Source organism: Notamacropus eugenii, chromosome 2, assembly GCF_028372415.1.
Source record: "Notamacropus eugenii isolate mMacEug1 chromosome 2, mMacEug1.pri_v2, whole genome shotgun sequence".
Lineage (NCBI taxonomy): Eukaryota > Metazoa > Chordata > Mammalia > Diprotodontia > Macropodidae > Notamacropus > Notamacropus eugenii.
Genome location: NC_092873.1, coordinates 537,835,615 through 537,849,505, shown reverse-complemented (window position 1 = coordinate 537,849,505; position 13,891 = coordinate 537,835,615). Strand labels below are relative to the sequence as shown.

Sequence of the window (13,891 nt, the reverse complement as noted above, 5' to 3'; positions counted from 1 at the left end):
GGAGAGATACCCCCTACCTTGTCAATCTCAGCTGGAATAGAATCAGCATCAGATATTTTGCCACACAAAAGGAGCCTAATGCCATTCAATAATGGTGGTCAGAAGAAGTGATACAGGGACACTCTCAAGGTCTCTCTTAAGAATTCTGGAATTGATTGTGTGGCATGGGAGACACTGGCACAGTACTACTTAGCATGGTGTGCCTGCATCAAAGAAGGTGCTGGGCTCTATGAGAAAAGCAGAATTGAAACAGCTCAAAGAAAATGCAGGATCCGTTGAGACTGTTGAGTCCAAATCCCTCATTTAACCCTTGAGGAAACTGAAGAGTCTCATTCAAGGTCACCTGGGTAGTGAGAGGCAGCACTAGAATCTGAACCTGGGTCCTCTGATTTTAAATCCAGTCTTCTTTCCACTGCATCACATTAGTTATAGTGGGAGAGCTGGGCCTAAAGAATGGAAGCTATCCAAGGTGCTGATGGGATGGAAACAGGGTTAAGTTCCAGGGCAGCAAGCTTTCCATCCCAGCGTGAACTTCAGTTACCTCACAGGTATATTAGTGTGTTGAACTAGAGAAGCTCTAGCTCTTCCTTCTATGTTTACACCTGTGATTCTACTCTCATAATGTACTTGGTTTCAATTTTTGGATTTCTAGTCAGTCAGCCATTATCAACAAGCATTTACTATGGCCCAGTGCTAAGCACTTGGGTACAAAGAAAGACAAAGACAAGATCTCTGTGCTCAGGGAGCTCGTGTTCTGGAGGGTGAGACACCCTGCAAATGAATATACACATACATCATATATCTGGTGTAAAGGGAAGGTAACAGTAATTGAGAGGTGGGAGGGGAGGAGACAGTCAAAGGCCTCCTGCATTTCTCCCATGCTAGAAAATCTTTGTGCCTAAGAATATAACCTCTCTGCGAGTCCCATAGTAGAAAGAGCACTGGATAGGAGACAAAGGAGTTGGATTCAAATTCTAGCCTTTCCAGTTACTACCAATGTAACTGTATGCATGTCATTGAGTACTTTGGGCACCAATCTTCTTCAGAGAAACAAGGAAGTTGGACCTACTGAGTTCTGAGGTCCTTCCTGTCTGATCATAAAGTGTCCGGATTCCCCACCCTGCCCACAAGGTCTTCAGAAAGACCCTCGTGGAGACATAGCCAGAGGTCAACTCATCTGGACTCCATGCCATAATAAAGATAGAAAAGCATTCTTTCTTCATTAGCTGTTGAAGCATCTGCTGAATAAACAAAACACACAGAAACCTTGCCAGAAGAATGTTTAAAAGCAATTAGGGGTGGGTTGTTGATAGAAGAGGGAAATGGGATAATTAGAAGGGAGGTAATTAAGGGGGATACATTGAAAAGGAGGAATTCATTGAAAAGTTATGTTCACCAACCAAAAGGGGTCTTTGTGTCAGGAGGACTTGGCTGGTGGAAAAAGACCTTCAGCAAAATTGGCCCTTGATGTTTCCTAACTGGCTGCAAAAGTGCTAGCCTCTATCCAGGACCTGTGCTCCTATGCCCCTATGCCCATTCTTATTCCTGGGCACCCAGGCTCACTGCCACCCCTGAACATCCCACCTCCCTTTTAAGACCAAGTTCAAGGGCTACATCTTTCACATGACTTCCCCTGGTTCTTCCTAGTTGCTAATGACTTCCATACTCCTAATTTCATGGAGCACCCTGCAATTCTCTTGTATTTATTCACTTTCTTTACTCTGGTCTACATAGACACGACACACATGGTGTGAGTGCATGAGTGCATATATATATGTATATATATATATATATATATATATATATATATGAGTGTGTGTGTGTGTACACATGTGTCCTCATTGCCCATTATAATGTGAGATTCTTGAGAGTAGGGTATGTATCCTCTGAGCATCCCCAGTCTCAGAACTTGGGATAGAGTCCATTCAATGAGTACTTGATGATTGATTGATTCTTCATGACTTCTTTTGGACGTTCACCCCCACTCCAGGTTTGGTCCTGGTGTTCCACATCACATTTAGAGAACACAGATAGGAGTCACACAGAATAGGAAAAGAAGTCGTGACTTCCATCTGCCTCAGTGGATGGACTTAGGAATGATGGGATCCCAGACTTCCCTTACTGGTATCTGAGATTCTTCTTATGTATTGCTGTTAAAAATGTTTGCATTCTATGTCCTTTAGCCCAAATCTAGAGGCAGCTACAAAACTGTCCAGCTTGGAAATTAGTTGATCTTTTGTCCTTAGAAAAAATTGACCCAACCTAACAAACCTTGGATATTTTAACTAAGACATTTCCTGCCTCCGGGTCATTTTTCTGGCTGTGCCTCCTGCTGAGGACACTCTCCCCCCTCACCTATGCCTCCTGGCTTCCTTAATGTCCTTCAAGAAACAGCTAAAATCCCAACTTCTGCAAGCAGTCCATCTTGATCACTGCAAGGCTAGTGCCTTCCCTCTTAACTGATCCCTAATATGTGCATTCCCTGTTGTGTGCTCCTTGTTTTTTCCATGTCTCCATTGTTATAGTGTGAGCTCTTTGAGGGCAGGGACTGCTTTTGCCTTTTCTTGTATCCCCAGTGCTCAGCTCAGCATCTATCACATAGTAGGTGCTTAATAAACGTTTTTTGACTTCCCTTTCCTTAGATATCTCTTATGTCTTGTGTGACTCATTTTTATGTTTTGTGTTTGTGTTTTCCCACATGACAGAAGTGAGGAGGGGGGAACTATCCACTACCCTAAACTCCTACATTGTCTCTCATGCACAAAGGTGCCCTCCTTCTGACTATGTGCTCACAGGCTGTCTATGTATTCTGTATTTGGGGATCCATGAAACTGATTACGGCCATCGACAAATAAACCATTGAAAGTCCCCAAGGGCCAATGACAGACATGAATCCCCTAGGACAGTGGAACAGATATACTTTAGTCAATGCTGCAGAATAACGAATACTCAGGCAGAAAAGGCTGGCGTGTTCAGGGAAGGCTATCAATCACTAGTTTTCATTGGGCAGGTTTGCATATTGCTGCACCTTGCTAATCAAGGTACTTACTACTTGGAAACTACTTAAATTTCCTAGCTTCTGTCTTGGAAAAATGATGCTGTCAACAGCGTGATGTAGAGCACGCTTGGAGGCATATCATTTAAAATATGATCTTTCATCCAGTTTATTACTGATAAAATATAAACTACCTGGCTCTCATTTAGCTGACACTCTGATGGCTGAGTCTTCCCACCCCCTTCTGGGAAGTCTGGGGGCCACCAGGCAGCTGTCAACCAGGGGTCTGGCCCCTGGCCTGGGCACTCTGCTGCCAGCAGCTTACCTCTGCTGCTGCCTGCTCCAAACTTGCTGGCCACATCATATCCTGCCTTAGATTGTGAAGACTATTCACAGTCTCCATCCTTTCCTCCTTGCCAGGTTTCTTGTACTGTTTTTCCCTCCTCATGCTCATTGATCCAGCAACCTTGATCTTTTTCTTGTTCTTTGCTTCATACTTTGTATTGGCTGTCCCCCCATGCCTAAAATCCTCTCCCTTTTCACCCCTTCTGGCTTCCTTTGTTTCCTTTAAGGCTCAGATCAAATCCAGCTTTCTGGAAGTGAACTGCATCTTCAACCTCCAGACCTCCCACCTTCTCACTGGTATACCCTTGCACTTACACTGTCTGTCTCTTGTGTGTTCATACTTGTATTCAGTCTCCCCCCCATTAGAACAGGAGCTCCCTGGACTCAGACCACATCTATACTTGCCTTTTTTTGTATCTCTAGTTCTTAGCACTGTGCCTGGCACACAGTAAGCAATCAATCAATGCTGACTGATTCACTTGCTGCCCTGCTTATCCATATCTGCCCTACCATTTGGTTTCTCCCATTTCCTGAAGCTTCCGGTGAACTACATCTCCTTTCTGAAAGACATCCAGGAATGAGTGGTAGGATTCAGAATTGCAAGTCACATTGGTGACTTTACTCATGGAGTAAAGTCATTGGAGCTGGAAGGACCATCCGAGGTCACCTCATCCAGTCTCCTTCTTTCCCTGTCCCTGGGAGGAGAAGGGACTTGTCCAAGATCACCCACATGTTAAGGTACAAGACTTGATCCTCTCACTTCAGAAACACTGCTCTTTTCATTGAACTATGAGATTTCTTTTTAATACAGATGACTTCTCTGAGGGCCACTTAGGTGTCTTCCTTTTAAAACCATATTTTATTTATTTTGTTCATTATTTCCCAAATACATGTAAACACAGTTAATAATCATTTTTGAAAATTTTGAGTTCTCAGTTCTTGCCTTTCCCCCTCCTTGAGAAGATAAGCAAGTTGGTGTTTGACACCTTCTGGGGGTCTAAAGTAACCTGTCGCCTTGAAGGCACCTGATGATTGGCCCTATCAAGTGGGAAAGAGTTCAAGTAAGAGCTGAGTGGACCCATTGAGCAAATGAGCCAAGTGCTGAAAGAGACATTGTGCAATTTGGGACCACTGAGAAAATCGAGCATTGACAGAGCACTCCAAGGTTTGCAAAGCACTTAACAAGCCATCACATTCAATCGTTCCAATAACCCCAGGAGGGAAGTGCTGAGATTAGCTTCATTTGATAAAGGAGAACACTTCATCTGAGAGAGATTAAGTGATTTACCCAGGGTCACACAACTCAGAAGTCTCTAAAGTAAGATTTGAACTCAGGTTTTCCTGACTCTGATTCTAGCAATCTGTCCCTCATGTCACCAGTTGGTCCTTGACTGAGGAGAACAGGCTGAAACTCTTCCATAGGGCACCCCTTCCATTACCTGAAAATGGTTACCATCTTCTACCCCTTCAATAACATTTTATCAACATTAGTCATTGCTATAACAATGATCACCACCAGGATACTAGGGAGAACAGGAAATGGAGTGGGTCAGACAGAGGGCTGTGAGACCCGCGAGACAGGAGTGCTCACTCCCAGCTGAGGAAAAGGAGGCATCAAGCATTTACTTTATGTGCCTCTCACAATCCATTGGGCCCTAGCTCTGAGGTATGAAGGGACCTCCAAGGCCACCTAGTGTAACCCCCTCACTTTACAGACTTTACAATTTTGTTCTTAGCATGAGTCCAGCCACTCACTCCCAGAGCATAGCAGTCTTCCCAAACCTTCACAGGAAAAAGTCTCCTCATGACAAAAGCAGTTGCCCAAGTTAAAATACTGTTCTTAATCATCTTCCATCTAGTGCTGGGCTCAGTCAGGAAGATCAGAGTGCAAATCCTGCCCCTAACAATTAGGTATATGGCTCTGGGCAAGTCACCTAAACTTTGTCTACCTCAGTTTCTCCAATTATAGAGATGAACATAATAATAGAGATAATAATAGCACCTCACTCCAGGGTAGTTGTAAGATTCAAAGAAGATAGCCTATACAAAGTGCTGAACACAATGCCTGGCACATAGTAGGTACTTAATAAATGTTTCCTTCATTCCTCCCTCCCTCCTTTCTTCATTCTTTCCTTCCTTGCTTCCTTCCTCTCTCCCTCTCTCCTTCCTTCCTTTCTTTCCTCCTTCTTTCCTTCCTCCCACCTCTATAGTCTGAGCATGGCTGCTTTATCCAGCACCATAGCCAGGTCAAAAAACATGGACCTAGATTGTTTAATGCTGGTCTTTCTGAAGCACTATGGAATCATTTATCAGAGCCAAGGGACAATCAAGGCCCTGTCAATAACAGAGGTTTGTTGGAGAGCACTACATGGCAATAGCTCCTGAAATCTATTATCCTTGTGAGTAAGGAATAAATTTAAGAAAAAAGGTAGAATTAATCAGTATTTTGTGCCTTATTTTAATGCCGTTGGATCCTGGCCCTCTCCTCAATATACTACTTCACCATGATAAATAAAAATAGCCGTGTCAGTTTCCAGATATCCTCCTAGGGAGATGAAATTCCTGACAGAATACAAATTTATTCAATTAGAAGAATCCTCTTTTTTTGCTCCCTTTCTTAAAACAACACCTAAAAGTAAGAAAAGAGTACATTTAAGCCAACAGCCCAGGGAGGAGGAATAGCTGGTGATGACTGGGAACGATCTGGGATCCAGTCTTCTAACACAAACCTGAGTGTGACATGCTAAGAAAAGCTGGATGCAAAGGCGGGAAGACACTTGGCGCTGGCCGTGAGTCACATGTTTTGGGAGCTCCTTCTCTGCGTGAGCACTTTGGCAATGCTCTGAACTTTGTCCATTAGTCTTACGCTGTGTTGAATTACTGGGTTCTAACAATATTTTTGCACCTGGCCAAGAGTCAATGGTCAGGAGTGTGTGTGTGTGTGCGTGTGTGTGTGTGTGTGTGTGGTATATGTGTGTGTATCTATCTGCATGTGTGTGGCTGTGAGGCCCCTAAGGCTGGATGAAACTTTGGGAGAGAAGAACCCATGAGTTCTATACCATACCCTGATATGGTACCATACCCTAGGGTCCCACAAGGTTTATGAGCTGCCTGAGAGTGAGGGAGTGCCCCTAGATGGGGTCACTCCCACGTGACCAGGATGCTCAGAAGAGAATGCCCCCTCTAAACTTCTCACTAGGGAATTAAGCCCTTGTCACCCTATCTTGGTTACAATAATTTGTCTCATATATCAACAGAATATGCCCTGTAGGTTTTTAGATGGTGACAGCTTTCCATGAATTCACCTACCAAGCTTGTGCCAACAGATTAGGCCTTTGGCTAAAAGCCACAAAGTTTTCAGATAGGCAAAATCATGTTACCACCATTCTAGGGCTGTTTTCTGAGAGAAGCTGCCTAGATAAAGGAAGACACAGTCAAACAATGAAAAATGAACTATATGCTAATGAAAAAGTCAGTTCTGCTTAGAGGAAGAATGCCTTTCTAGCCAGGATCAGTGGATATAAAGCATCTCAGCCTAATCAGTGGGTCCAGGCATTGGCAATATAATAGCTAGTTCTCATGCCACAGAATCAGCAGGAATCTGTGACTGGTCATGAATTCATTGAAATTGCACAAAGAATACTAATGAATGGTGCTGTTATTTTCCAAATGCACATTTCAAAGTGAAATGTTACAGCTCCCAAAGGTATGATTTATGGCTGCTGTAGAAACAGGAGATACCACTCACAAGAATTACTTTGTTCATTCATCTCAGAAATTAAAAGGTTATTCCGCTCTTGCCCCTGGGACTTAGAGCTTCTCAAACTGGAAATGGTGATTTCCAGGATTTCATTCACTTTCCTAAATGAGCAATAGAATCAGGGACCTGGAAGGAATAGATGGGGAAAATCCATTTCAGCCTCTTTGTTATGGAAGACCTACCCTAAACCTGTAGAGGTGGGCTGCTCTGGGCATCTTTCTCCATGACCTAGCCTCAAAGTGCCCTTCTACCCTCCCCTCCCTTCAGCTCCCTCCATGGCCTGCCACTTTGGCTAGCCTGTCTCTCATATTTTCCTCCCCTTAAGTCATCCCCACTTTCTCCCACACCATCCTTTCCTCTCTAGGCCTGTCCAGATTCTATTTGTCCTCCATGGCTTAGTTCAATACCCATTCACCAAATAGATATTGAACATCTCCCTGTGTGCAAAGTCCTGGAGAGGACAGGGAAAGGGGAAGGAGAGAGAGAGTGAGAGGCAAATATAATAATCATTGACTTCTTTTGAGAGGTCATGGACAGCAGCAGAAATACCTCACATTGGGAAAAGGACAAATGATGTCCTGATTTTCAAATAAGGGAAGAGATATTCTCATAGAATATCTTTAAGTCTGTGAACCTGGAAAAGTAAAAAGAGCATTATTAAAGGGATGCTGGAGGAAGATCTAGAAATGGAAGCAGTCATCAAAACTAAACAAGATGATTTAAGCAAGACCAGATGAAGCATATTTGCTTTTCTGACAGGGTTTCTAAATGGGTAGATCAAGGGAAGACACTAGTGAAACATTTGCCCTAGTCTGCCATGCCATTCCTGCGGTTGGAGAGATGTGAATTGAAAAACATCACCACTTGGTAGATCTGATACTGGTTGGATGGAACATAAGAATGGTTAATTCAACTTTACTCCTGACATTTATTAAGAATACGTGATGTGTAAGGCACTGTGATGAGTGGAGAGCAAAGATAAAAATCAAGCAGTCCTGTTGGGGATGGAAGCTCAATTCCATGTGGACAGTCTCGGGCAGGTAAAGGTGGGAACTTCTAAATCTTAGAGTTCTCATGAGGCCTCCCATGAAACACCAGGGAATCGAGGAGTGAGACCAAGCTATCTCGTGTATTTCCGCCTCTTCCCGTGAGAAACGTGATGGGAGGAGCATCCCCGCCCTCGAGACTGTCCCGCATCTGGGCACACCTATTGTTATCTAACAGGCACGGTATTCAGGTGCAAACTACACGGCCGGAGAGCTTAATTAGGGTCAGGAAAGCCTGAAGGCGCTCTTAGAGTGGAGGGGCCCTGACAGGACAGAAGGCTCCGTTTTTCCTCTCTCCTCTCTCCCCTCCCCCTCTCTCCCCACTTACACTTCTGCTTCCAATCTCTTACTGTAAGATCTTTGCCTCCTTGGGAGACTTCTCTCTCCCTCCTAAGGAAGAGTTCCCCCTACACATGTAACCAGGACCCTGAATAAAGCCTAACCCTTGTTCGACTCCGGAAAGTCTCTTCTCTCATACGTTTATCCGGTTTGGCCAACCGAAGACCTGGGACAGGTAAGGTAAGACTCGGGTAGCCCTCAGGCCTCTAGGCCTGGCACAGTCCTCTTAACATATTTACATTCTACCAAGGGAGATAAAATGTATATGTAGGTGAGTAAGACATCACATCTGCAAAGTGATTTTAAGAGAATAGAAAACCATGCTAACAGCTGAAGGGGTCAGAAAGGGCCTTATGTAGAAGTTGGGCAGCTAGGTGGATCAGTGGATAGAGAATTGGGACTGGCATCAGGAGCACCTGGGTTCAAATCCAGCCTTAGACATTCACTAGCTCTGTGACCCTGGGCAAGCCACTCAATCCTGTTTACCTCCATTTCATCATTTGTAAAATGAACTGGGAAATGAAAAGCAAACCACTCTAATATCTTTACCAAGAAAACCTCCACTGGGATCAGGTGCTGAAATGACTGAAAAAAGAAGTTCATACCTGAACTGTCCTGGGAAGGAAGGATTCTAAAAGGCAAAGGAGAGGAGTGCCATGGACTGTCACGTATAGGGGGTGGGAGCAGTTTACAGATCATTTAACTGTAAAGGGAGCAATACAGACTGAGAGTTTGTTGGGACTGGAAGCTCAATTCCGTGTGGACAGTCTCAGGCAGGTAAAAGTGGGACTTCTAAATCTTAGAGTCTTACGAGGCCCTCCATGAACAGCGGGGGTTTGAGAAGGTCAGACCGAGCTAGCTCGGCTAGCTCGGGTATTTCCGCCTCTCCCCCGGAGATACCTGATGGGTGGAGTCTCCCTGCCCTCGAGGTCGTCCCGGATTGGAGCACACCTAGTTACCTAACAGCACGGTACTGTGTGGCTAAAGGTTAAGTAGGATTGAGGAAGCCTAAAAGCGCTCTTAGCACGTGTGGAGCCAAAGAGAAAAGTAGGGCTCCGCTTCTTTTCTTTCCTCTCTCCCCTCCCCCTCTCTCCCCGCTTGTACTTCTACTTCCAATCCCTTAAGCTTAGCCTCCTTAGGAAATCTCCCCCTCTTCCTCCTAAGGAAGACCTCCCCCTGCACTTGTAACCGAAACCCTGTAATAAAGCTCAACCCCTGTTTGACTCTGGAACGTCCTTTCTCTCATACGTGCATCCGGCGTGGCCAGCTGAAGACCTTGGGAAGTGAGGTAAGAAATACTCGGGTAGCCCAATACAGGCCTCTAGGCTTGGCAAGAGTTCAATGCATTTTGTACTGGAGACCAAAGGGAGCCATGAGAGGCTTTTGATTAGGGGAGTGACTTGGTCATATGTGTACTTCAGTAATCTCAGTTTGGCAGCTGAGTGGAGAAGATCCTGGAGAAGGGAGTGAGCAGGTGGTCATGAAGCATCTATTACAATGGACAGCTAAGAGATGAGGAGGGTCTGAACTGGGTGAGAGACCACAGGAGTGAAGAGAAGGGTATAAGTGTGGGGACTGAATCACCAGAACATGGTGACTCATTGGAACTGAGAATGAGAGAGACAAGAGTCAAGGATGACTCTTAGATCGCATTATGGGTGAGTGGTAGGAAAAAGTGTCTTCCACAGAAAGACGAAGGATCCCTCATTAAAGGTTCCACCATTGTTTCTTTAGAGAAAACTTTTGCTGGAGTGCCCCAGGAATCTTTGCCATGGCCCTCTGCTCTTTAACATTTATATGAAATAGTTTGATGAAAAGCACCGGTGATATGCTTGGTAAATTTCTGGGAGACACAAAGCAGAGAGGCAAGGTGAACATGTCTGATAACCATTGGACTCCGACAAACGAAAGGACACAAAACAAACTCCTGACAGACCAGACTGCTGTGGAAATTCTTAGAGGCTCACATTCAACACAGACAAATGCAGCATCTCAGGATCACTGAAGAATCTGGGCGTTGGAAGTGACTGAGATTTCCACCTTAACCTTGAATGCAATCCCCACAGTAATATACCCTGCCTTTGATGTAGACCCTCCTGGGCAGCTGATCTCGCCTCCTCTCGAGGCTGATCACTACACTTTGTTCTAACTTTAACTGCTAAGTAATTTTTTCCTGGCATTAAGCCTCAGTTTTCTTCTTTCCAACTTGCCCTCATTCTTCCTGGGCCTGCCCCCAAGACCATGTTAAACAAATCCAATTATTCCTCCACATGACCACATTTCAAATTCTTGATAGAGATTTCGGTTCAAAAAATCAACTTCACAAATATAATATGGTAGAAAAAAATGGCTAATGTCTGTTTGTGTGAAAATAAAAAAGGTAGAGTTAGTGGATTGTATGTTCTATGACAGACTGGAAAGCTAATGTGGTTTCTGGTGCATGGTTCATATTTGTTAGGTGATCAACTACCCTGGATTTAGAGATAGAGTATCCAAGAGTAGGGAAGTGTTTGTGGTTCAATCCTCTCCCAGATCAGATGGACACAGGGAGTTGTGTTCAGTTGATGAGTTGGAGAAAAGCCAGCTAAGATCTGCTAGGCTGGTGACGGTTTCCAGCTCCGGGCATGATGAGAACCAGGTGAAGGAACTGAGGATACTCATCAGAGAGAAGAGAAGGTTCAGGGGAACATGAGGCATTGGAGGCCTACAAGTGGGGACATCAGCTCCATTTGTCCTCCAAGGAGATTTCAGAGCAGACAATGTGAGGACAATCTTCCCAGCAACCAAAGTATTCCCTAAATAAAAGGTGTTCTGCAGGCATTGGGGGCTGCCCTCCAAGAGAGAGCTCTGAACATGCACTGAAGGAGCCTTTGTCAGGCAGAAAACAGAGAGAATGCTCTGCCTATTGCCCTCAGGTGCCTTTCATCATTGAGATGGCATAATAATAGCTCATTTTTATATAGCAATTTCAAGTTTATGAAGTGTTTTTTCTCCCATCAATCCTGTGAAATAGGTTATTATTCTATGGGGTCTAGAGGCCCAGAGAAGCTCAGAGCCTTGCCACAGTCACATGGCTAGGAAGTGCCAGAGTCAAGATTCATCCCTGCCTCCAATGTCCAGCATCCTTCCCACAACATCACAGCAGGCCCTGCTCTGAAGGCCCTAGGTCCCACTCCCTGAGGGCCCAAGTTGCTGCCCTCTGAGAGTTCTCCCTGCTTTTCCCCTTCTGCCCCCCAAGAACTACAGACTGCCGTCTCCCTTAGCTCCTGTGCTTGCCTGTGGTGCCTCCCTTCTTCCTGAGTGCTATTCTAGGCTCTTAGTCTCAATTACAATATGGAAGGAAGAAAGCTTCCTCTGCTGTGTCCCAGGGATCAGGGCTTGGCTCCATGTTGGTTAGTTTAAAAATAAAATAAAATCAGTCAATGAACAGCCATTTATTTGGGGATAAAGCCTTCCTCCCAGGGAGTTTGTACTTGTAGAGGAGAGACACGTGCTTAGGCCTCCCTCTGCCTGTTTCCTTGTCTGTGAAGTGGAGATAATAATAACACCTGCCTTACCAGGTGATTGTGAGGATCAGATAAGATCATGCAAGGTGCCCCCAAAGTCATAGTGCAAACTTTTGGGGAGACCTGCATGAGTAAAGCAATTTACTGACTTTAAATCACTTTATCAGTGTTAGTGATTTAACTAGTGTTAGGCAAATAAATACGAGAGAGTTAAATGCAACAAAGGTGTGGGGGAGGGAGAGAAGGAAAGGCTTGTTGAAGGTGATGCTTGGGCTATTTCTGGAAGAAAGAGAAGAAATCAGTCGGGCCTATGTAAAGAGAAATTCATGCCAGGCATGGGAGGTAGACACAGCAAAGGCAGGGGGCGGGAGATGGAGTGCTGTGGTTGAGGAATTGAAACACAGTTTGACTGGATTGTACAGGGAGGGGAGTTAGGATGTTGGGGTCAGGCCATGAAGAGCTTTAACAGCTAAATAGGGCAGTTCACACCTTTTCCAAGGGGTGATAGGGAGCCACTGGAACTTATGAAGTAGGAGGGCCAGAGCCTGATCTTTACCGAATAAAGACCACTTTGCCAATTCTCTAGAGGCTGGAGCAGAGGGATGAGCAGGAGCAAGGAGCCCAGTGAAGAGGAGGCTACTATCGCCTAGGCAAGAGGCCATGAGGGCCCAGGCAGCTCTGGTGGCTCCCTGAGGAGATGGAAAGGCTTGGATGGGACAGAGCCTATTACTTGGACAGTGCCCCCAAATCTGGGTCAAGGGGTAGAATCTCAAGGAATTGAACTGGGCAGACTCAAACACGATGCCAAAGCATCAAAGGAAGTAGGAAGTCAACAGGAACCAATGCCCAGTAGACAAACTGTCTGGAAAACGTCCTGACAGTTAGACATCCCAAGATGCAGTGGGCTGTCTCAGAAGGCGGTAAGCTCCTCATTGGTGGATATCTTCAAGTGGAAGTGGGATGACTCTCTCCCTTGTATGATGCCAAGGGAGCTCCTATTCACCAACAGAGGGACTGGGCACATTTTGAGTTCTCAATTCTGATAACTTTTGATGCAGAGTCTAGTATCATGTCAGAATGTGATATCATATTGTGTTATGATATAATACCATATATAATATAGCATTATCAAATATCTCCTATACAATAACAATAAATCCCATGTTATGTTATATTTTATCACATCACCTATCACATTAGGTCACATCACTAGGAAGTGTCCCAGGTCAGATTGGAACTCAGGAACATGAGTCTTCCTGACTGCAGGCCTGGCTCTCTGTGCGCTATGGCGCCCCCTAGCTATCCTTAAGCAACAACATGACATATTATATCATATTACATCTTATCATATCGTATGTTGCACCGTATTCTATTGTATCATTGTGTGACATATCACACCATGTTGGATTATATTATATCTTATTATATTATACTTGACCTTTTGATTAGAAAGACCAATTTTGCATCTGCTTTCTTTCTATCCAGACCCAGTAGCACCCTTTGGGCAGAGTTATATTCCTCAAAAATTCTTGAAATAAATTATTTGAAAGAGAATGTTTATTTTTTCGAGGTAAGGCTAAAGCATTTACAGCCTTTCCTTCCCAACCGTCCTCCCCACATGCTATTACATTTTTCCCTCTGTGAAAAGACTATGTGCACGTGTATGAGTGTGCATGTGTTTAAATGTGGCTGATGAAAGAAACCTGATTTACTCAGGAAAGGTAAGATGCAGGGACTGCATTATGGGTCCCTGGGATCAGAGACAACAAAGAAACAAATCTGACCACCATGACAAGTCAAAGTCCATCTTTCACAGTTGCTAACACCCAGAGGATGACTCTCAGAGGGGTGGCTGCCCCAGGGGGGGGCGGGGTTAGGGTTGGACCCTCCCCCACGGGCT

General features: G+C 44.8%; 1 protein-coding gene across 4 annotated transcripts in view; it reads right to left on the bottom strand.

Moving 5' to 3' along the window:
• ST6GALNAC3 (ST6 N-acetylgalactosaminide alpha-2,6-sialyltransferase 3) overlaps positions 1 to 13,891 on the bottom strand; it is a 713,190-nt gene that overhangs the window by 66,105 nt on the left and 633,194 nt on the right. The window lies entirely within an intron of this gene.